The sequence below is a fragment of the Schistocerca cancellata genome, chromosome 8 (genome assembly GCF_023864275.1).
Source record: "Schistocerca cancellata isolate TAMUIC-IGC-003103 chromosome 8, iqSchCanc2.1, whole genome shotgun sequence".
In the NCBI taxonomy this organism is placed as follows: Eukaryota; Metazoa; Arthropoda; class Insecta; order Orthoptera; family Acrididae; genus Schistocerca; species Schistocerca cancellata.
Genome location: NC_064633.1, coordinates 417,287,756 through 417,313,654, shown reverse-complemented (window position 1 = coordinate 417,313,654; position 25,899 = coordinate 417,287,756).

Below are 25,899 nucleotides of genomic sequence, written 5' to 3'. Positions count from 1 at the left end.
GTTATTTAAAGAGTTATGGTTTGTTGTGCCATACTTAATTAATAATTAATTATAAGAATACTTACAATTTCTCATACAAGCTGTCCTTAAGCTCTTCTAGGGTCCTCATGTACTAGACTAGTTAGTTAGTGAAGCAATGTAAAGGCTCCTTCAGAGCCAGTGTAATTAGATTTGCATTCTATTTAGTTGCTTCAAACCGAGTTAAAGTAAGAACTATTTAATGTGTTATCTATTCTGATGTAAGTTGGTTAATGCACTAGCATAGATACCCTGTATTAGGCAATCAAGTTATAGATTGTAATCATTGGCTCACCCCCTGATTTAAATTCAGAATCATTTCAAGCATTCCTTGTTCAGTATTGCTACTAGTTTCATGTGTGTCGATAATTGGTTTTATAAACTGTTACACCTAGTTCATTTAAGGTACATGTTATTGAGAGGCGTGTGTTACTGTTTACTATTTCATTGGCCATTTATCTGCACGGTTGTACTGTATTGTAGTATGAACAAATATGTTCCTGTCCCACCGTTTACTATTGCACTCTGCTGGAGTGTTTCAGAAACGATTCCCATTTTGATTCTTCTATTTCCATTACATTATCTCACTGTCACAGCTTTCAAAACTTCCTTGCGGAGATATAACATTAGCAGCGCTTACCGTTTAAGGTGGTCAGTGGTACCTTTACAAAGCCACATCGGTTTTGTCACTCATTGTGTGTCCGACAGTTACCTTAATGAATATGTCACACTAGCTACACCACAATGCTCACTCTTATTGTACAACATAAGGTGCTGGTAGTTTATTCTGTATACTTACAATATGTCCTCAGAAAAAAAGATGGAACTTTAATATCCTGTTGGTGAAGAGGTCAATAGAGACGGATTGCCATGCCATTTGTTATCCTATCCTGTCCGGTGTGTCTCCAGACTCACCCGGAGGACAAGAACGCCTACATATACCAGGTGATCAAAAAGTCAGTTTAAATTTGAAAACTGAATAAATCACGGAATAATGTAGATAGAGAGGTACAAATTGACACACATGCTTGGAATGACATGGGGATTTATTAGAACCAAACAAATACAAAAGTTCAAAAATTGTCCGACAGATGGCGCTTCATCCGATCAGAATAGCAGTAATTAGCATAACAAAGTGAGACAAAGCAAAGATGATGTTCTTTACAGGAAATGCTCAATATGTCCACCATCATTCCTCAACAATAGCTGCAATCGAGGAATAATGTTGTGAACAGCACTGTAAAGTATGTCCGGACTTATAGTGAGGCTTTGGCGTCGGATGTTGTCTTTCAGGTGTCGGTTGATCACGATACACTTGCGACTTTAGGTACCTCCAAAGCCAATAATCGCATGGACTGAGGTCTGAGGACCTGGGAGGCCAAGCATGACGAAAGCGGCGGCTGAGCACACGATCATCACGAAACGACGCGCGCAAGAGATCTTTCACGCATCTAGCAATATGGGGTGGAGCGCCATCCTCCATAAACATCATACATTCCAGCAGATGTTTGTCAGCCAGGCTGGGGATGATGCGATTCTGTAACATATCGGCGTACCTCTCACACGTCACTGTAGCAGTTTTCCTATCCAGCGCCATCTGTCGGACATTTTGTGAACTATCTACATTATTACGTGGTTCATTAAGTTTTCAAATTTATACTGACTTTTTGATCACCCAGTACTAGAGTTCTCATAAGAGATAACCACTACCAATGCTTTATGCGAAACTGGAAAAACTGGGCCGGCGTCCAATAACAGTTCATGCTGACTACAGTGACACCAAATACATGTATATATAACGTTATTTGCTATGAGATTATAGACTTTGAAAATGTAAACATCAGAAATTGTAAACTCCACCATTGGCCTCATGGCCTATTCCAATGATTGAGATTCCAGGCCGAAGATATGTCTGTAGACGGCCGGCCACACGTGCGATGCCAGCCTGAGTGTCGCTCACCGTATGGCCCGACAACCAAGAGTGATGGTCTTTGGTGCCATTTCATTTCATAGCACGACCGCTTTCGTTGTCATCTGAGGTATCCTTACAGCATAGCGGTGCTTTGACGATATACGACGCCGCATTTTGTTGCCCTTCACAGCAAGCCATCCTGGGCTTACACTTCAGCAAGATGATTCCCGTGCGCAAACGGCGAGAGTTTCTAGTGCTTGTCTTTCTGTTTGTGAAACTGTCTTCGCCAGCAAAGTCGCCGAAATTCTCCCTAACTGAGAACATGTGGAGCGTTATCGGCAAGACCCTCCGAACTGCTCAGGATTTTGACGATCTGACGCGCCAGTTGAACAGAATTTTGCACGCTACCTCCAAGGAAGACATTCAACAATTCTATTGATCACTGTCCAGCCAAATAACTGCTCGCGCAAGGGCTAGAGGTGGACCACGCTTTATTGACTTGCTCAATTTGTGGAAGTATTTCTCTTGAATCAATCATCCAATTTTTCTGAAATTGTAATCATTTGTTTGGTTGTACATGTACTTCACATATCACATCTGCCGATTTCCGCCCCATTCAAGTAATTCCTTCGGGGTGTGTCTTTTTTTTTTTTAAATTTGTCTTAGTGTGCAGTTGCCGCAAGGCGCTCATAAAGTTCGCGTACCTGTCGTGTCGCATGTTGCTAAACGCACTATCAGATGTATATTTTAATAAACTTGGAAGCATGACTGTTGCTCTTACTGCTCGCTGGGCCAAGCGTTTGGTAAAGTTATATTTTCAGTTTTTATCTCCAGATAAGTGTTCATTTTCACGGATATTTCTACTGCTTGTTCAGTCAAGCATGTCCTATCAGAGAAGTAGGTCGCGGCTGGTTTTTGTTTGTGTAACGTGGAGAATTGTTTTTCCGCAATTATTAGACTTCGGATATTAGTATCCGTTTGTGCTTGTACTGTTTGCTGTTTCACGGCTGACACTATAAGTTTCGCTTTTAACATAACTTTAGAATTCACTGTCAGATTGTCTGTATGTGCTAGCATTAATAGGTGATGAAGTAGGTTGACGTTTCACAACAAATGGCTCTGAGTAAACTGTTACCACACTGCATCCATTACGTGTTTCTGCTTTCTTCAAACTAATACCCCTATTTTTATAACGAAGGGGGGAGAGGGGGGAGGCAGGAGACGTAGTAAGCTGTCTTTCTCATTCACCTCGCTCGATATGCTTTCGGGGGATTCTTATCTGAATTTTAGTATACGGAGTTGTAGATCCATTATACACCGGTGGGCAGTTGAACAGAGACGCCTATCTGTTAGCTGTTAACACAAAGCGAACGGTTGTCGACAATCTGAATCGAAACTTCAGTTCTAAGACTCAAAAGACATGAATGGCAGGCAGTAATGAAGGTGAGAGTAGAAAGTGAAACAGAGGCGTAGCTTAACCCAGTGTTGACCAAGCGTGTAAGGAATCTAAGGAGGTGTTTGCAAATGGGATTAAAGCTCAGGAGGATAAAAAAAATTATAAGATTAACTGATGACGATGTGGCTTTGTCATTGAAGGCAAAGAATTTTGAAGACCAAATGAACAGGGAAGGATAGCGTTTAGAAAAGAAGATACGATGTGGGGTACTAATAGAAGAATAATTCATAATGAGGTGTACTCGAATTAGATCACATGATCCTGAGAAATTTCCTTAGGAAATGAGGTTCTGAAATTATCGGACGAGTTTTCATATTTCGTCAGAAAAACAATCGGCAATGGCGGAAGTAAAGAGGATTAAAAATGTAAACTGCCAACGCTAAGATAAAGCTTTAGTAAATAAAAGAAATATGTTAACATCAAACACAAATTTAAGTATTCTGAAGTCTTTTCAGAAAGTATATGTGTGATGCGTAGCCTTATACGACAGTAAAATTTGGGCGATAAGCATTTCAGATAACCAGAGAAATGTCATGCCACACAAGAGTGATGAGCATTGTATGAGTTGACTGAGTAATTATGGAAGAGATTCTAAATGGAACTGGTGAGGAAAGAATTTTTTATGGGGTAGCTTGACTAATGGGAGGTATAAGTTGTTGGGACATATTCTAAGGAATCGATAAATAGTACATTCGTTAATAGGGGAACAGTGAGGGGCGAAAAGATGCAGAACGAGCTCATGGATTACTGTCTGCGGATTCTACATCTACGAGATCTGTACACTGAGGTGACATAAGCCATTGGACAACTTTTAATCTCGTGTCTGACCTCCTTTCTCCCAGCCCAGTGTAGCACCTCGACGTGTAATGGACTCAACAAGTCGTTGGAAGACCCCTGCAGAAATACTGAGCAATGCTGTCTCTATAGTTCTCCTTAATTGCGAAAGTGTTGCCACTGCAGAATTTCGTACATGAACTGACCCCTCGATTATATCCCATAGATGTTTGATAGGATTCACGTTCGGCGATTTGTGTGCTCAAATCATCCCCTCGAATTGTCCAGAATGTTCTTCAGATCAATCGCTGACAATTGTGGTCCTGTGACATAGTGCAATGTCATACATAAAAATACCATCGTTGTTTAGGAACATTGAGTCCATGAATGGTTGAAAATTGTCTCCAAGTGGCTGAACGTAACCTTTTCCAGTCAATGATCGGAATAAACACAAACCATTATCGAGCCACAACCAGCTTGCACAGTGACAACTTTACACAAATGCCACTGCTCTGCATCGTTAAGGGTAGACCATTCGCCCGTGTTGTCTGTGGTGACAGGTAATACCTGAAATTTGATATTCGCGTAAACGCTTGACAATTAACGCATGTTGAACTGAACCACGTACGTCATACAAAATAAACTGTTTTATATATTTTGTGAAATATTTTTAATTGACAATACTTAAAATCTGTAATACCTTTCATACATGGAATGAGTTATGAAATTCATTGCAAATGTTAATGACATAAATTTTTCCTCCATTACTGATGTGAACCAGAGCTTTCCAATTACTGAAACAAAGAGGAGAAATTTGTCCTTTCTGTGGTTTCCTAGGCTCTTTTTCTATCACCTGCACCCTAATGAAGAGGGAATGAACTGTGAACGTCACTATTCACTTGAACCTTTTATACCTAAACACATTTTTCGAATTCTCATCCAGCAGTGAACTGTAATAAAACTATTAACAATATCGGAGTGCATAGCTTTACTGTATCTACCAAAATCTATACTGAAATGAAAAGTGATTATTAATGTAACTTGGTTACAACAAAATCTGTATACAAAGTATTTATTCATCTTGTATATGACTGATAAATCTTTTAAAAAAATTATTTTGCTTATACCTGTAGGTGCATGTCAATATGGACTACTATGCGATTGAATACTTGAAGTTTTGTTCGTTGATGTCATAACTTCAAGTCCTCCAGAGGCTGATAAAACATATTTTGGTGTGTAAAATATATGCATGAGAATGGTTGTACATCTGTTTTCATGAATTGTAATTTGTCTTTTACATCTTGTATAAGAATTAAAGTTGTCAGTGTGATAATTCTATTATATTGTGGTCAAAGTCTAATTAACGAGCCACACCATCAGAAATATCTAGAAGATGAAGTATCAGTTTTTTGTACTTATGAAAACAGCTTTTTCAATTTCTATTTCCATACATCTGCGCCTTTTCTTGTTCTGATATCTAGCTGTGAGCATATAAGTGGTTCTTTCCTGTTACTAAGCTGAAATGGATTCTATTATAATCTTAATACAAATTGTATTTATTTAAGCACGCTTTACCTTTTTTCCTTTATGTTCAATATAATTTTATTTGTATTTTTCAATTTTTTGGGTGGACTGTTTGGTGGTATAACAACTGGACATTTTGCGTGTTCTTTCGTTATTTACTTCTTATTATAAAGCAAAACCACCCTGAGGTTTATTTGCTGATTGTTTCCTTATTATCGCATACATTTTTACACGATAATTTTGTTAAATTGATAAGTCATGTGTCACCAAACAATGACCTCATCAATTGTTTCAGTGGTCTGCTATATGAAGCCCTAAGATTTACTTTGAAGGTCAATTATTTCGTAAATGAATGCTGGCTTATGGTTAGTATTTTGCAGTATTTTGTTTAAAAGAGGACTAAATTTTATTCGTCATTGGAGATTTCTCTTTCTCGTTGCGATATTCAAGTCATGCAGTGTAGCATACCATGTACAAAGAGAAAAAAAATGAATATATCATTAATGAAGTATCTCAGCTTAAATACTAGGATTTCAATTTGTGATACATGTAAAGGATTTAATGTAAAAACTAACTGCAGAACCTCTCAAATTAGTATCTAAATAACAATAACTTTGATGAGGGGCATGCTTTCTTCACTAACGTCATGCTCTGCCTCAGTATGAGCACACAGTGCTACATATAATAGTTTAAACTTTAATGATCATTTTACAACCATAAAATAATATGAGTGACCACGTAAATAACGACCAAGGTTAAACAACCATGAAAAATGAGTGCAGTGAAGCAGTAAATGAAATGTTTACCTTGGTATTGTAATTTCCTTTCAAAATAATTTGCGTCAGCCTGTGCCACTTGTCCTGATAGACAGGGTGAAGCGAAATTCGCTCACTTGGTCTTCATAGTGTGACTCCTGACACACCAGCGATAAAAAAAAATGTCTCACAAAATTTCGTCTGGCGAGAACATGTGGCCAAAGAAGGACGTAAAGAGTAGCAACACTGTAACCACATGTCTGTAACTACCTCTGTCTGCAACAATAGTCATGCTGTGCAGTTAGTGTTGTGAATAGTGATTTAGGTTAGCATGCAAGAGGTCAAGGGTTCGATCCTGGGTTGAGGCATATATTTTTAATATGATACATGTAGTCCAGGTGGTACGGCATCTGGCACCTTAATCGCCAACAGCGATTACAGCAGATCCTCCAGAAAACATTTGCACTTACATACTACAACCGTAGAAATGGAAGATTGGTCAGCTTTGAAAGAAGCCCTTTGTATGTCGTGGGCGTGAATTCATTCGCACCACTTCCTCTACTAAATGCGAAACCTGTCTTCTTTGTGCGCTCCTCCAATGGTCCCATAGATTAGTGCCAATTATTCTTCTTGTCTTGCTCAGGACCATTACATTTCCTAAGGGCATTACGTTACCAGTAGAACTAGCAACACGCTTTGCGAATACTGTCCAAAGTCTGTTACTATTTGTACCTGCTATCACCATGGTCCCACTAATTATGGCTTTCAACATTGAATATAGTAACTGCATGCTGTTTACTACATATCTCAATGCATCATCATCATCACTATTATTATTAATATTCTATCTATGTCATTGTGGAAACATCATGGCTATTACTGTAAGGAAAACAGTGTAATTCGAAACCGAACATTTCAAAATTAGCGGTGTCTGGATGACTCATGCAGAACAATATCTGTCAGAGGTGTAATGCACATTAGGTGGAACAGTACTCAGGACTGACAGCGTTGTTTATACTGTATCTGCTGTCCACCAGACAGGGACTAGTTGCAAGCGGAGTAACGCGCCCGTGACAGTCATGCGTACATGTATCGAAATTTCTCATTGTAAACCTCTCAACCAGTGTGGCAGACATACAGCATACACAAACGATGAATATGTGGATATGCTTCTGGTCCTTGGTTCATCTGAGAACCTGGCTGATGTCGCCATTCGTGAATGTACTGCTAGATATCCTTATCGATACCATCCAGACAAAATTGTGTTTCGTCCTATAGAGATGTGCCTTCGGGAGTTAGGTACTCTCCTCCCACCATTGCGTGACAGAGGTCGTCCACGGATTCGCCGTACTCCATCTACTTTGGAAGCTATTCTGGAGGTCATACACCAAAAACCTCAGCGAAGTACACATAGCGTAGCAAGGCATCTGCATGTCCCGCAACGCACAGTCGTCAACATGCTGCACGAGCATGGGCTGCACCCCTATCATTATTCTTTCACGCACACCTGCATCAAGCAGATCGCCTTCAGCGGATGCAGTTCTGTGGAGGGTTCCGACATCAGGAAGCCGACGATGACTTCGTGAAGACCGTAATATGATCAGATGAAGCAGCATTCATTCGTGAGGGTGTCTTCAATATGCACAATGCCCACTATTGGTGATGATGATGTTTGGTTTGTGGGGCGCTCAACTGCGCGGTTATCAGCGCCCGTACAATTTCCCAACCTTTGCTCAGTCCAATTTCGCCACTTTCCTGGATGATGATGAAATGATGAGGACAACACAAACACCCAGTCATCTCGAGGCAGGTGAAAATCCCTGACCCCGCCAGGAATCGAACCCGGGACCCCATGCTCGGGAAGCGAGAACGCTACCGCGAGACCACGAGCGGCGGACACCTCCCCCCCGCCCACTATTGGTGTTAGGTTAGCCCGCACATCATCTGCGAGCGTGGATATCAAGTTCGCTTCGGCATCAACGTCTGGTGGTGGTGGTGGTGGTGGTGGTGGTGGTGGTGGTGGTTATTGGGATGTTTAAGGGATCAACGTCTGGGCTGGAATATTGGGCGACAGGTGTTTGGACCCCTAGATGTTGCCTGACTGGTTGACTGCACGAAGGTATCATGCATTCCTCTTAAACTATCTGCCTGGTGTGCTGGAAGATGTTTCACTACATGTTCGGCAGAGGATATGGTTTCAACATGATGTGCACCTCCACACTCTGGAATTAATGTGTGGCACTATTTGGACAGAACATTTCCAGGGAAATGGCTTGGACATGGAGGTCCAGTTGTATGGCTACCGCCTTCAACTGACATAAATCCCCTGGATTCTTGTTACTGTGGGCGCAGCTTTGCTGCGAAGGATCCAGAGCTGTATGATCCGGCGGGTTGCGCAATGTTTGGACGTGCAGGTAGCTCGCTTTGAGCTTCTGTTGTCCTGAGAATAACGTATCCTGTTGTGAAGGCCATGCCGTCATTAATACGGACACTATTATTGTCACTAGTTGCTAATGTGCGACATCTGAACGCTCATATTATATGTAATGACAAATAGATGTGTTATTGTACTGTGCTGCCATCTTTAGCATCTCGAAATTAATGTTGTTTTTGTAGTTATTCTGTCCTATGACAGGTCATTTGTTTCAACTGTCTGTTTCTTGTTTCTCTAGCCACGTATTTGTTATGTTCAGCGTTACAAAATGTTGTAAATTTAGAACATGTGACATGTGACCTAAGAAAAGGTGCGTATTACACTAAGAAATGTAAGAAAGAAATTATCAAACAAAAAAAAATGCGCCCCAACCCAGGACTGAACCCTCGACCGCCTTCATGCTAATCCAAAACTATCCTCTACACCAACTGCGCAGTACGAATATGAGGTCTTGACAGAGGTAATTACCATATATGTGGTTATATTGTTGCCAGATTGCCACTCTTTAAAGTCCTTTTTCTGCCGGTTGTACTCGTCAGACGAAATTTTGTGAGACTCTTATAGCTGGGATGTGAAGAGCCGCGCTGCGAAGCCCGAGTGCGCGAGTTTCGCTTCACCCTGTATATTATTATATTTAGTACTATTACAATATTAAATGTGCTAGTCAAGCTGTGGTGTGTAATTGCATCCAGTTTGCTCAATAGCTGACATGAGAAGTAGTGTAGAAGAAAAAGGAAAAGAATGAAAGTCACCCAAAGCATCTGGTGGATGAAATTCAGAATGTGTCTCATCAAATACTTACTGTCTCTGCTAACATTATCTATATTTACTCAAAACAAAAAATCATAAAAATCATAGTATTCATAGTCTTTTCATATCATGACCTCCTGAGACAATTTTTCATTGAAATATCTGACAGAGAGATGAAAATTGTTTCACACCCAAGTCATACCTTAGCAATTCCTCACAAAGGATAACAGGTACTCTAATGAACACTATGAACAGTATTCCTTTCCCCAGAGCTGTTACTTCAATCCACACATTAAACACAGCCTAGTCACCATTTAGGTGGGAAAAATACCCTTAGAAAAATGTAAAATTAACTCGATTGGTGTAAATATACACAAAGCAATAAATGTATATTAAACACCGGACCTTTACCAGGTCACCCATGACATCATACTTCCTTACTACTGTTCTATAGAGGTAGCAACTTTAGACTACCCCTCTACTACGATGAATTGTTCCTTTGCACCCTGATACAGAATAATATTTAAATAATTATTATCACTTTTTTGTAGGTAAACTAACCATTTTTTCTATGATCCCAAAAAGTTGTCAAGTTTTGGAACATATTTCTGTATTAAAACTTTTGAAGGATAAATTTCTATTAGTTATTCACCCATTCTGTTAAAAATGGTTGTAACCCCTTAATTTTATGCATGCCTTTATCTTTCCCTATCCCTCGGTCAGTTAATACAACTGTTGTGACGTATGGAATTTTAGTTACGAGACATGGCCCCCTCATACAGTTGCTAGATTTGCACATGTCTGTCATTTTTAACACTTTTCTTATGAATCTCTTATCTTGTTTTGTACTTAGCTACCTCTCTCGCATCCCTTCTTCCTTTTCGCTGCCTCCCATGCTAGCAATCCATTAATATTACTGTATGATACTGGTTGATATTATTCTCCTCTCGCCATTCGACACACCTCAGAATTTGTTCTACTTATCCTACTATTTCCTCTGGAGAGACTTACGACAGCATAAAGTAGGTCATGTAATACCCTTTCAAATTCTGCCATTAGTTCTATCCACTTTGAACGTTTTTTTTTTTTAAATAATTCTCTCTTAATTTACTGAACACACTATTGCTCATTGCTCTTTTTAGTGATTATAGCTTAACTAACTTTGAACATCATTCCAACATAACAAAGACGTACCCCATTCCCCTCCAGCTTCTAGGTAGAAGACTGTGGAAGTCCTCTGCCAATAACTCCCATAGCTTGCTCACAATAATAAGACACAGGATTTTTCTTACTCCAGTAGCTCGCACTTTAACTTTCTGCCAAGTATCGAAAGATTTTAACAATTTCTTTGGTGACTCATATTCCTGGAGAAATAATTCTTATTTATATACATATAGTTAAAAATTTATGTAACCAATATGTATGTACCAAGGTAACAATTTTATACTGTCTTGTGGTATACATTGTAACCATTTCACTTCATTGTCCTTCCTGTGGTATAATTTTTCTTTGTATCTTTTCCACTGATCACTGGAGTTGGTATTGCTTCGTTACACGTAATCAATATGAATCCTTAAATGTACACACTGCCTTCGTCCTTTTTCTAAATCGTAAGGGAGTCTTTATCGGATTCACTAGCCTTTAAAAAATAAATTGCAAAATTTCCTCTTTCTTTTAGTTCTTGATTTGGCGTAAAGCCTACTGGTGATCTAGATTGTGTGTCTGGTTTGGGTACTGGTACATTACCGTTATCTTGTCCTCTTATGTATGTAACCGAAAAAATGAACTGTACAAAAAAAACAATCCATCTTGTGAGTCTACTATGTTGTATTTTGCTTTTCAATATAAATGTTAATGCCCTATGATCAGTATGTATCATTGTTTCGTTTTCTGCTGCTAAAGATTTAAATTTCTTAAATGCCTGTACTACAGATGAAGTTTCTTTTCTGTTGTGTAAGTCCATTCATTCTGTGTAAGCCTTTTCTGGCAAAAGCTATTTGATGGTGTTCCGTTGTTTTATGTATTATATTCCTGAAATATGTGACATCTCAATAGTCTGATGCATCCGTTGTTCAATGGAAAGGTGGAGAGAAATTTGGATGAACGAGTAGTGGTGAGATTGCGAATTCCTCTTTGTAATATACGTCTTAGTTTCATGTTGTGTTTAGTTCTTTTAATTTGATTAAATTAAAAGCATTAAGCATTGCATTTGGAAGGAATTTTCTGTACAATACTGTCATTCCTAGATAAGAAAAAGTTACTTTATATATTGCATCTACTGCACAGCGCTTATGTTCACAACATATGAAGGAAGACTGATGATCACAAGACAAAATCAGAGATGTTACGATTTACCAGCAGGTGACATTGTCAGTTAACTTACATAAATACAGTCTTTTTATAAATACTAAGGGAAAATTTATGCAGTATTTACAATTTAATTAAAATGTTTTTAAGAACGCAAAAGCATTGTATTTCACTTGTACTAACATACTGCACATATATGTATGGGTGTAGTCTAAACAGTTGTTTTTTTCAACAAGGTACGTAAAGTTCAACTACTGTTGGGCTATCAACAACGGACGGAATACGATCTGAAGTGTTTCACCTCCGACTCGATGACACAGTATGCAGAAATTTGATTTTTGCTTCACTATGCCAATCGCTCAGTCTGGTTTGGGTGGAGGTGACATGTACATACTTCGGATATTTTCCTTATCTTTTTACACAGTGACACTGCTCACTTATATTGCAGGACTTTATTTCGTGTTTCATGTACGCTTTATTTAAGAGCACTGGCAGATCTTCCCCGCCGCCATTGTATTTGCAGTATCTTATTTGTCTATACTTTTTTTCCTGATATGCCCGGTACGGTCCACGTGTAGGGGACTACAGCAGTTACGTCAAACTGCCTCTCTCCTGCGTATGTTTGACGAGAACTAATATTACGAATTTAACAGAATGATTTGGAGCTACCTTACTATTTTTTTCTTTTTTAGTTATTTGCGAGTGTTCTAGCGATGTTCCACATCCACTAATAAATGTAATAGCTAACATCGTGTTGTGGTACAGTGCATGCCGTTTTATTCTGCCTGGGAGCACTAGCAAACAGACTGATGCCACGTGTCTATTTTTTTCCTGTAGTAACAAAAGGGGGATGATTCCGTAAGGGGTAGCTCGATTCTTATCAGTCCAGAGGGAAACGGGCTGGTGGCGGGTGGGTGAGTGCTTGTATGCAACGCCGGCTGCAGATTGTATCTGAATGTCTAGGTGCTGGCGTGTTTAGACAGGCTTGATGTTAGTGGTGATCGCTGAATGATGTACAGCATAATCTTTCCCGCCAGCGACCAGGTTTGTGGCATCCAGAACACTCACACTCAATGCTAATCTTTTTGTGTGGAGATGTGTGGTCGCAGCCTGGGGTCTGCACCGGCAAACTCAAATCTACATCGATGCAAATCACATTTAAATGCCTGCCAGAAGATTCATTTCTTTTATTCCAATTTCGTACAAGGCGCGGAAAAAACTAACACTTACGTCTTTCCGTGCTAGCTCTGATTTCTCTTATTGTATTATGTTGATCGTTTCTCTATATGTTGGTCGGCGTCAACAAAATATTTTCGCATTCGGAGGAGAATGTCTGTGATTGAAATTTCGTGAGAACATTCCGCCGCAACGGAAAACGCCTTTGTTTTAATGATGTCCACCCTAAACCCCCGATCAGTTCAGTGACATTCTCTCCCCTATTTCGCGATAGTACAAAACGTGCTGTCCTTTGAATTTTCTTTATGTACCCCGTCAGTCCTGTGTTATGGATCGCACACCGCGCAGTAGTATTCTAGGAAAGGCTGGAGAAGCCGAGTGTATGCAGTCTTCGATTAGCCTTTCCCCCCCTCCCCCCTTCCCCCTTCCCCCCCCCCCAAACATTTTCTATGTGCCATTTCCAATTGAAGTTGTTTCGTAATTTTAATTCCTAGGTATTTAGCGGAATTTACGGCGTCTAGATTTGACTGATTTATGGTGTAACCAAAGTTTAACAGATTTGTTTTAGCACTGATGTGGATTTCACACTTTTCGTTATTTAGGGTCAATGATCTATGGGAAGTGTAAAGAATCTAAAAACTAAGTGCTCGAAGCAGGCAGTTTGGTTACCGCGCAGAACTGGAGTTATAATTAAGGTGTGTATTCGTTCCAAGAACGGGTACGTGACACAGCACTTCATAAAGCACCTGGAAAGTAAAATTATATTTCAATACAATCGCGGATAGAAGACGAGTCTCATTTCCAAATAGAAGATATATTTTCCTTTCATTAATAGGAAACAAATAACTGCTGTCCCTGTAATCTATAAGACAACCATCTTCATAAAGAAAGAATACAATGAACAATAAACATTTATAGACGTAGCGTTTTATACTTTTCACTTGTTTGCAACAGAAACAGAATTATAGTTATTGTTGATCAGCAGTAAACCACTAACGCGTTCTGGATTTAATTGGCTGCGGCGATGTGTTAGTAACATGCTGGCTTTACTAAAGCCTCTTTCAGTAGGTGTGTTTGTTGCTGGGATACGTAAAATACATCTTGCAACTGCAGCCAGGCCTGGCAGATCTGTTTCTGCGTCTGCTCCACCACTTTAAGATATCATCATCTCCGGGGTGCATTAAAATTTAGATGATCTGCATCTGATGCGGATGAAGTGTTGTCCCTCCATTCCTTGAAACGATCTCTTTCTCGCTGGTGATGACACGGTACTTGAAGGATCTATGATAATAAAAGAGACAAGTAATACGAAACTTATGTGGAAACCATCGAAACGTTGCCATAAAAACGAGGTGTCTTACGTTAATGAAATATACGAATCGCAACATTCCCGTTCCTCTATAATACACTATCTACTAATTGCAAAAACGGTTATGTTAATGATTGCATGTTTTACCTGCTTAAGTAGCACACATCTGCCGCACACTGCTAAGAATTTCCTGCTTTACATTTAAGACACATTAAGATCACGGAAAGACGGCCAAAGAAACGTAGCAATTTTATGTCTGGAAGTGATCACAATCTTCTCACAAACGAAAGTCAAGCCTCTATTTCCACTCCTTTGTATCTTCTGTTAAAAAAAAAAACCATCTGTTAGTAGACATCAATTACGCTAGTTACTTATGAATGTATCGCGTGTCAATGAAACTGCGCTTTTAACTGGAGTACTTACTCACCTGACAGTGTCATTGACACTACAAAAGTGTTGCTTTTTGTGAAATCACAGAAGAACTGGATTGTCGGTTTTTTTCACCTAATTCATTTGTGGCCTCTTTAAATGGTCTTAGAAAATGCCGCAGTTTTTCCTGTAATCTCATTATCATATCCTTGCAGTCTGTAAGGAGAGTCTTTTTCCGTCAGCAAAACAGCAACTTCGTTACACTGAGTGTTTAAGGATTCCAGCATAGTGTATAAAGTGTTCCAGGGTATGCAGACCTCTTGTTTCAACGATGATTTCAAAGCCTAGCAGAGGCCACTTTTCTTAATAGACTCTACAATGCATTTAGCAGTATTTACTGTTGCTGCTATGTTCGGGGCACGATTTAACAAGAATTATCTTCATCGAAAGTGTGGCTAAGTGCTGTGTTTGTACAGTGAGCACCCCAAGGAATCCTTTCGCGATTTGCCAAAGTCTTCATTACATTGGCACCCTGGTCGGAGACAGAACTGTGCAACATGTCCGGCGAAATGTCCCAATCAGCCATCTTCATTTCTTTCATAATATTTACTCCCGTCTTAACGTCCGGGAATTTTGTTGTAAATAAAACATTGTTCATGAAAGACCAATCTGTGTTAATGTAGTGTGTTTCAAGCGTCAAATAGTGCACCTGATTACGTGAATCAGTTCACATATCAACTGCACATGTTTTATTAATAACTTCCGCTGTAACGTAAGGCATTATGCTGTTTCGTATTGCATCAGCTTGTTCTTTGACATGTCTGCTTATAGTAGAGGGATGTGGCACGACATCTGCCACGTTAACTTCTCCATAACGATCACCTAGATGTATTAATTCTTGGCCTAGTTCTCTGAAACCTTCACCGGAAACAGCATTAAAAGGTCTCATCTTTAGCACACATTGCTACACATTTTGCTGTAATACTGTTTTTTATTATTGCCGGTATCCCTGAAGGAGCTGTATCTTAGTGAGGTTCCTTGCAACTGCGTTTCTTTAAATGAGTGGTTCCCGACTGGAAACAATGTGGAGCAGTTTATGCACGATACGTACCCAGTAGACCCACTGGTTTCGTCTGCAACCAACAAATGTACTCCACACTTTTAGACCTTCCCGTTCCTTCAATGTGTAAAAATTGGTTTCAGTCTTACTGCACTGGCTTCCTCGCGCTGCATGATTACAGAGAGAGATAACACAAATAAGAAGCCTGTACTGGCTGCAGTCTCACACGGATCATGACACGTGTAATGTGTTTGAAGCTACGTGCTACGTATTCGGTCACGGCTTCTATGCTCTGTCACAAGACGTGCGGGCAGCCTATCCAGTTAGGGTGTGCTCGCCCCATGTCTTATTTTGTGCTCGCTCACTCGGTCATGCAGGACTTTAGGGCAAAATCGTACAGAACTGAAATGAAAGGTGGTCTGCAGCATTGTTCAGTAATTGTCTTTGGATGAAGGCTAGACATGAGCAGAAATTATTAGCGAACAAGTTAACAAGCAAGATGTACTTTTATTTCTCCAAACGTATGAAGACTAATTACAAACTATCGCTATGTTACAAGGAAGAAGCTACGAGCCCAAGTGGCTGAGCAGCTGCCGCAAGCCGTCCTACATCGTGGCTGCAGAGGGTGCTCGTGGTACCGAGTCACTGGAGAGAGTGGTTCAGTGGGTGGGTGTCATTGGGTCCACCAGACCACGCGCGACCGCCATCGGCGTCTTACGAAACTTCCAATTTCCGTGTTATGGCTCCCGTGAGGTGGTATCTACAACTGTTACACTATTCAGTTCATCCCCAGAGAAAATCTGTAGTTTTCTAGTGTTTGAATTCTGAATTACGCAGTGAACATCTCTAGTTGCTTCCTTCTTTGCTTTCAAGTCCCACCAGTGCCAGCCAAAACTATTCAACTATAGAAACATCAGTAGTATTACATCAGCACCACCTCTCAAATTTAAAGTAACGAATAAGTAAGCAACTAGTGTAAAGGCATAAGAATGTCTATAGTCACTCCTTAAATAAGGTGTACATCGTAGAAAAGTGTAGTGTGTTATGAGATTAGTCCGAGTAAGAAAAAAAAATGTGTCCAGAAAGCGTTCGGACATCGTCAGTCAAGATCGAGAGCCGCATGGGGGGGGGGGGGGAGGGGGACAGCAGGGTGACGCGCCTTCTGTCCGCTACAAGCCGCCTCTGACGAGGTGCACGCCGACCGCAAGAACGAGTAGAAACGCCCCGTAGAGTGCGCGGCCCAAGTGCACCAGTGCGTCCGAGTCTCCGTCGTCACGTGGCCACAGGGCGCGAGGCGCCGTTGCCCGGGCCAGTCTGAAGACGCCCGTGGCCATCAGGTAGAACCCCAGCAGGCTCATGGGCACCAAGAAGGCCCACGGCATCGTGCCACCTCTCCACCAGCGACGCGCTCTCCCTGTATCACAACAATGGGAAATACCTCGAATCAATGACGCAACTCACTCTACACAAACTGTCTTCACACGGGACGAGACAACCAATACTGACGCGGACGGAGGACGGGAAATGCAACGGGGGGAGGGGAAGAAAGGGAGGTGTGTGTGGCGGAGGGGGGGGGGGGGGGAAGACATCGGTACGTGGGACGCTCTCCATCAGCGGCTATCAGCTTTATTAGGTACTGAAACCCCGCTGGTTGTCTACGAAAATTTATGCGCATAAAATTCCGACGTTAGTTCGGAAAAAGCTTTTCTTTAGCCATATTCTAGTCATGCTGTTTAGTATAAGATATCGACGAACGTGTTATAAGATTAAAATTAAAGTTCAATGTTGAACCAATAATAATAGCAGCAGCTAGTGAAACTTAACAAAATCTGAAAAACTGAAGTCTGAGACTAATAGTTGGATAACATGGAATATTACAGAAACTATATCAACACAAGATTTGGTATGTAGGACATCCTCAATTGAGAGGCGTAATTAGAGAGATCCGCTTCAGTTTTAATTTATTCAAACAACGACCGGTTTCGGTATTTTGAAAGCCGATCATGTGTACGAAGTTTTTGTATTTGGTACTGCACAGCATGCAGTCGTACCAGCCAGTGTAAGACCTCCGATCAATGCATGTTGGAGGAAACCGTCCACCGTCTGGTAGCCGCACAGCAGGAACGCCAACCAGTCGTCGTTACAATGCGGCTGCCCGACAGTGGACGTTTCTGCCAATTTTCAGTGATTGAAGGTCTTTCACTGACTGGTATGACTGCATGCTGTGCAGTACAAAATACAATAATTTCGTACACATGAAGATGGGATTTTAAAATCCCGAAACCTGTCGTGGTTTGACTAAATTATTACAACTGAAGTTGATCTCTATTTGTACCAATTTAATAGAAAAGTCCTATGACCTTTCAGAAAACGTTTAAGCGAAACTAGCTAAATACATTGGACACAAACCTGCTACATGCAATGAGGTGACATAAGTCATGGGATACCTCCAAATATCGTGTCTGACCGTTTGTCCAGCAAGGCATGAGCTAAACTCGTTGGAAGTCCCCTGCTGAAAGACTGAGCCATGCTGCCTCTACAGTCGACCATAACTGTGATAGTGTTGCCGGCGCAGGACTACACACGAACTGACCTCTTATGTCCCATAAATTTTCGATGATGTGGGTGGCCAGATCATTCTATCTAACTGTCCAGAATTTTCTTCAAGCCACTCGCGAACAACAATGGCCCCAGTGACATGGCGTATTGTCATCCATTGCCTGCAGATGGTCTTCAAGTAGCCGAACATAGCCCTGCACGGTCAATGACCGGTTCAGTTGGACCAGAGGACAAAGTCCATTCCGTGTGACAATCAGCCCAGCCATTATGGGGCCACCACCATCTTGTACACTGCCTTGGCGACAACTTTGGGTCTATGGCTTCATGGGGCCTGAGCCACTAACATCAGTTAGTACCTACTGAAAGCAGGACTTGTCTGACCAGACTACCGTTTCCTAATCATGTAGTGTCCAAACGATATAGTCACAAAAGCCTATAACAGGCGCTGTAGTGCCGTCAGTAACGGCCCATTTGTAGTCTGCTACCATAATCCGTTAAAGCCAAATTTCGCCACACTGTCTTAACGGACACGTTCGTCCTACGTCCCACAGTTTCCGTGGTTATATCACTCAGTGTTTCTTGGTTGTTAGCACTGAACTCTACGCAAACGCCGCGGCTCTGTCACCAATTGAAGACCGCAGGCTACAGTTGTCCGTGGTGAGAATTAATGCCTGAAATTTGGCATCCTCGACACTCTTAGCACTGTGGATCTCTGAATACTGAATTTCCTAATTATCTCTGAAATGGAATATCTCATGCGTGTAGCTTCAACTACTATTCCGTTGTGAATGTTTTAATTACCGTAGAGCGGCTATCATGCCGTCGGTAACGTTTTCCGACGACTCACCGGAGTACAAATGACAGCTCCGCCAAAGTATTGCATTTTTTATACTTTGTGTACTCTATTCTACCGCCATTTGTATTATGCGCATATCACTATCTCATGACGTGTCACCTCAGTTTATTACTCATGTTTCGTAACTGGGGAACTGCCAACTACACTACAATCAAGTCTTGCTACGGATTTCTTGTATATCCTGTTATGATCTATTTAAGGCTTTAACCTGAGATACCTTGACTGAAAATGTACAAGATCCTACCTTTCTGACTGTCTTTGTTGGATCTTCAATATGCCATTTTTTAAAACTGCGTACTTTCGTAATGTTTAAGTTGTGACACGAAAATAACCAAATGCAAATTTTCTTTAATCACCAGTACGATGTGCCCTTCATTTTATTGCAGAAATGCGTACCGACATAGTTGTGTGTTAGAAACGGCATATATTCGTATGGTTTCAGATAACAAAACCACCAAATATGGGTTTCAACTGAAAAGGAAAAATACAATGTGGCATCTCTCAACTTCTGTTCATTACGTAGAGATCCTTCATTTAGATTACTGCGGTTTACGATTAGGATTAATTTAACACCTTAAAGCTCTTTCTCTGCTTTTTTAATCTAACATCTTGTGGGGAAAACAAACACTTATCTTCCCATACGAGTTCTAATTTCTTGCTTCGACTTTACGTGACACGTTGCAGAAATGTAGCCCAACTTTTCTTTCACGTGACAAAATGGCTAGTTAATGTGAAATAGCAGGAAGTGACATTACAATATTACAGTTTGGTGGTAACTAACAACTCGTCCCGTGTGAGGACAGCTTAATAGTTCATTCATTGCGTTTTGTGGTGCATAACTATACGATTCAATAAAATATGAAGGGCAGAAAAATGCTCGACACAGAGATCCCGTCGGGCATTTAGACATTCTTTGTATTTTCTTTAGTTTCACAATTAATAAATTTGGGAAAGGAAACTGGTGTAGGAGGCAGGGAAGTATTGGGTGCTCTTGTAGGGACAGTTCATGATTAAATGAAGACATGTGACAGACTCACAGGCGACATGAAGTGACCCGTCTTTCACAACTGAAACAACCAGACATGTATCACAGGGTTCTATTCTCGGTCCGTTGTTTCTGATATACATAGGGATTTAACACTTATGAGAATATGCAAATCGTGTTCTCCGTAAAATATGATTCAAAGGAATTGTCAGTTAAATGCAATGAAGTCTGATTTGGAACAGGAGGAAAGGGACTGCAATGTGTATTATTACGATTTTACTAGGATATTTTTAAATTGAAAGTGATTTTATTCTGCATTTCTTTGAGAAATCATTTATTTAGTGTACATCGTTTCTATTGATTACAAAATCTTAGTTCGTTAATTCTCGAAATGAAATAACACCTTTTTTGTTATAGTTTTATAAAAAAACAAAATTGTCGGCATGATGTGATGAAACAGCACAAACTATTAACAGTAATAACTAACTGCATTAGTTATGACTTTAGTCCGTCATTGGTCAAGAAAGTTTTTCATAGAATGGAAAACTGCAGCAGGCACGTATTCAATGACTTTTCGTATGTTCCACCTTCATTCTGGAAGTATGTACATGGTAAGTTGGGTATGGCATTGGAATTCCGTCCATTATCCTTGAATAATTTTTTCTTTCTTAAACTAAACATATACTACCAACCCAACAATATACGGAAGCACAACCACCTTTGCTTTCTCAAGCTATTTTACTTCTTTGAGATTACTCGGCCCTAAGAAGATTTTTAGCGCGTATTTCTCCCAATAGAACAAAACAGCACGATTTTCTAAAAAAAAAAAGTGCTCGCCACGAGTTGTCAAAATCTAGTAATTAACTTTACCGCCATATTGCTTTCACCGGATATTATTAGTTCCATGTAGGCATAAGGAAGTGTAAATGCGATGAGTATTTTCCTCATATTGTCTAAGGGCGCATCACCTGCCAGGAATGAGAGGCCTCACCAGAAATTTTTACATTACTTTCCTTTATTATTTTTGTTTGAAATATGACATTGTCCTGGCAGACACTGATGTCTGAAAACAGTGCAGTTACTTTTACTAAGTTTCTATATAATAAACGATTGATGCCTCTATCTTTCTTAAATCCCCTTTATGCAAAAAGACGGTACAGTGTTCAACTTCCAAATCATGTATGCTGCAACATTACATACAGAAACTGCAAAGACTGAGTATCTGTTCGTTTGGAATATGCCGAAGCTGCAAATTTTGCATTAACTCAAAAACCACGGCTTCACAGAATCACTAGTTTAGGCTATCTTGGCATCCATAACAGTTATAAAATTTAGAACGTCAGCGCTTGTTAGCAGTTGACTTCGCCCTGACAACTTTTATTTTTCCTAATTAAGGGCATTTTAGCTTGCGTTCAAGTTCTTCGCATTGGGGTCTGCCTAAGAAATAATGAAAACTGCCCGGTAATTCCGAACAACATTGTAGTTATCACTCTGTATATTTCTAATTGAATGTACTGTGCGCGATCAATACATTTACTTCAAGTCTGGATACTGTCAGGCTTCCTTGAGGAAACATGCTCCTGAATTCGTGCAAGGGTCTGTTCAGATTAATTTGGTGTTAAAACTTTTTCCCATATTTATCTACACGTGACATAACCTGTAATTTTCAGATACGAAATACGCGAAATCACTGCATTTACTATCATACTCAAAATATCTGAACGACCTGCATTTCATTTCGTATCATTTGCATGCTGCTCCTATAATGTAGCTCTCTTACAGGTCCTCCAATAGCTCTGCGTTAGAATTGCTCGACTACACAAAATGGTTGCCGCAAGTGACTCGTCGAGAAAACTGCTGTGCTTGACAAGCCATACAAACTAAATTAATATCGCCATGTTTCAAACATTAGAAAATGTGTTATTAGAGGTGACAGTCCTTAACGATTAGAAACTCACTACTTTACAATGAGAAATATCCCAACTATTACCATACTCATTAAAATCAAACTAACCACCACATATTCCGTAATCCTAGGTCAAAGTCCCCCCCCCCCCCCCGCCCGCTCCATGAACCTTGCCGTTGGTGGGGAGGCTAGAGTGCCTCAACGATACAGATAGCCGTACCGTAGGTGCAACCACAACGGAGGGGTATCTGTTGAGAGGCCAGACAAACATGTGGTTCCTGAAGAGGGGCAGAAGCCTTTTCAGTAGTTGCAAGGTCAACAGTCTGGATGATTGACTGATCTGGCCTTGTAACAATAACCAAAACGGCCTTGCTGTGCTGGTACTGCGAACGGCTGAAAGCAAGGGGAAACTACAGCCGTAATTTTTTCCCGAGGGCATGCAGCTTTACTGTATGATTAAATGATGATGGCGTCCTCTTGGGTAAAATATTCCGGAGGTAAAATAGTCCCCCATTCGCATCTCCGGGCGGGGACTACTCAACTGGACGTCGTTATCAGGAGAAAGAAAACTAGCGTTCTACGGATCGGAGCGTGGAATGTCAGATCCCTTAATCGGGCAGGTAGTTTAGAAAATTTAAAAAGGGATAGAGATAGGTGAAAGATATGGTGGGAATTATTGAAGTTCGGTGGCAGGAGCAACAAGACTTGTCAGGTGAATACAGGGTTATAAATACAAAATCAAATATCGGTAATGCAGGAGTAGGTTTAATAATGAATAAAAAAAAAATAGGAGTGCGGGTAAGCTACTACCAACAGCATAGTGAACTCATTGTGGCAAAGAGACACGAAGCCCACACCTACTACAGTAGTACAAGTTTATATGCCAACTAGCTCTGCAAATGAAATTGATGAAATGTATGATGAAATAAAAAATTATTCAGGTAGTGAAGGGAGACGAAAATTTAATAGTCATGGGCAACTGGAATTCTGTAGTAGGAAAAGGAATAGAAGGAAACGTAGTAGGTGAATATGGATTGGGGGTAAGAAATTAAAGAGGAAGCCGCCTGGTGGAATTTTGCACAAAGCACAAATTAATCATAGCTAACACTTGGTTCAAGAATCATGAAAGAAGGTTGTATACATGGAAAAAGCCTGGAGATACTGACAGGTTTCAGAGAGCTTATATAATGGTAAGACAGATTTAGGAACCAGGTTTTAAATTGTGAGACATTTCCAGGGGCAGATGTGGACTGACCACAATCTATTGGTTATGAACTGTAGATTAACACTGAAGAATCTGCAAAAAGGTGGGAATTTAAGGAGATGGGACCTGGATAAACTGAAAGAACCAGATGTTCTACTGAGTTACAAGAAGAGCATAAGGGAACAATTGACAAGAATGGGGGAAAGAAATACAGTAGAAGATTGGGTAGCTCTGAGGGATGAAGTAGTGAAGGCAGCAGAGGATGAAATAGGTAAAAAGACGAGGCCTAGTAGAAACCCTTGGTTAAAAGAAGAAATATTGAATTTAATTGATTAAAGGACAAAATATAAAAATGCAGCAAATGAAGTAGGCAAAGAGGAATACAAACGTCTCAAAAATGAGATCGACAGGAAGTGCAAAATGGCTAAGCAGGGATGGCTAGAGGACAAATGTAAGGATGTAGAGGTGTGTATCACTAGGGGTAAGATAGATACTGCCTACAGGAAAATTAGAGACCTTTGGAGAAAAGAGAACGACTTGCACGAATATCAAGAGCTCAGATGGAAACCCAGTTCTAAGCAAAGAAGGGAAAGCAGAAAGGTGGAAGGAGTATATAGAGGGACTATACAAGGGCGATGTACTTTGACAATATTGTAATTTAAGAGGATGTAAATGAAGATGAAATAGGAGATATGGTACTGCGTGAAGAGTTTGATAGAGCACTTAAAGACTTGAGTCGAAACAAGGCCCGGGAAGTAGACAACATTACATTAGACTACTGATAACCTTGGGAGAGTCAGCCCTGACAAAACCTACCATCTGGTGAGCAAGATGGTATGAGACATGCGAAATACCCTCAGATTTCAAGAGGAATGTAATAATTCCAATCCCAAAGAAAGCAGGCGTTGACAAATGTGAAAATTACTGAACTATCAGTTTAATAAGTCACGGCTGCAAAATATTAACGCGAATTCTTTACAGACTAATGGAAAAACTGGTAGAAGCCGACCTCGGGGAAGATCAGTTTGGATTCCGTAGAAATGTTGGAACACGTGAGTCAATACTGACCCTACGAATTATCTTAGAAGCTAGATTGGGGAAAGGCGAACCTACGTTTCTAGCATTTGTAGACAGAGAAATGCTTTTGACAATGTTGACTGGAATACTCTCTTTCAAATTCTGAAGGTGGCAGGGGTAAAATACAGGGAGCGAAAGGCTATTTACAATTTGTACAGAAAGCAGATGGCAGTTGGCAGTTATAAGAGTCGAGTGGTGTGAAAGGGAAGTAGTGGTTGGGAAGGGAAGGACATGGTTGTAGCCTCTCACCGATGTTATTCAATCGGTATATTGAGCAAGCAGTAAAGGAAACAGAAGAAAAATTTGGAGTAGGTATTAAAATCCATGGAGAAGAAATAAAAACTTTGAAGTTCGCCGATGACATTGTAATTCTGTCAGAGACAGCAAAGGACTTGGAAGAGCAGTTGAAAGGAATGGACAGTGTCTTGAGAAGAGGGTATAAGATGAACATCAACAAAAGCAGAACGATAATGGAATTTAGCCGAATTAAATCGGGTGATGCTGAGGGAATTAGGAAATGAGACACAAAGTAGTAAAGGAGTTTTGCTATTTGGGGAGCAAAATAACTGATGATGGTCGAAGTAGAAAGGATATAAAATGTAGACTGGCAATGGCAAGGAAAGCGTTTCTGAAAGAGAAATTTGTTAACACCGAGTATGTATTTAACAGTCAGGAAGTCGTTTCTGGAAGCATATGTATGGAATGTAGCCATGTATGGAACTAAAACATGGACGATAACTAGTTTAGACAAGAAAACAGAAGCTTTCGAAATGTGCTACAGAAGAATGCTGAAGATTAGATGGGCAGATCACGTAACTAATGAGGAGGTACTGAATAGGATTGGTGAGAAGAGGAGTTTGTGGCACAACTTGATTAGATTAGAAGAAGGGATCGGTTGGTAGGAAATGTTCTGAGGCATCACGGGATCACCAATTTAGTATTGGAGGGCAGCGTGGAGGGTAAAAATCGTAGAGGGAGACCAAGAGAAGGATACACTAAGCAGATTCAGAGGGATGTAGGCTGTAGTACGTACTGGGAGATGAAGAAGCTTGCACAGGATAGAGTAGCATGGAGAGCTGCATCAAACCAGTCTCAGGACTGAAGACAACGACAACGACAACAACAACAACAACAACAACAACAACAACAAGTCAAAGTTAAGTAACTGCAGGAAGATATGTTTAGTTCGTATCTCAACACAAAGTTCCCTGACAATTCTTAGTGCTTTCTGCTGCCTAAAGGTTTTTCCCGGCATCTGCTGAACGTCGTTCCTGTGGCAAGTGGCTTTGCATAAAATGGATATTGAACTACCCAGTTAAGAGAAAGATACGATTACAGCGTCTCGCTAGTATTTTCAGTGTAGTGATTTATTTTATGTTACTTGTGTAGATGTTTGAACTCTGAACGACGTAACTAATTGTGTGTTCTGCCTCTAGGTTTGAATCTAACTCCCACAGCCATTGCTACC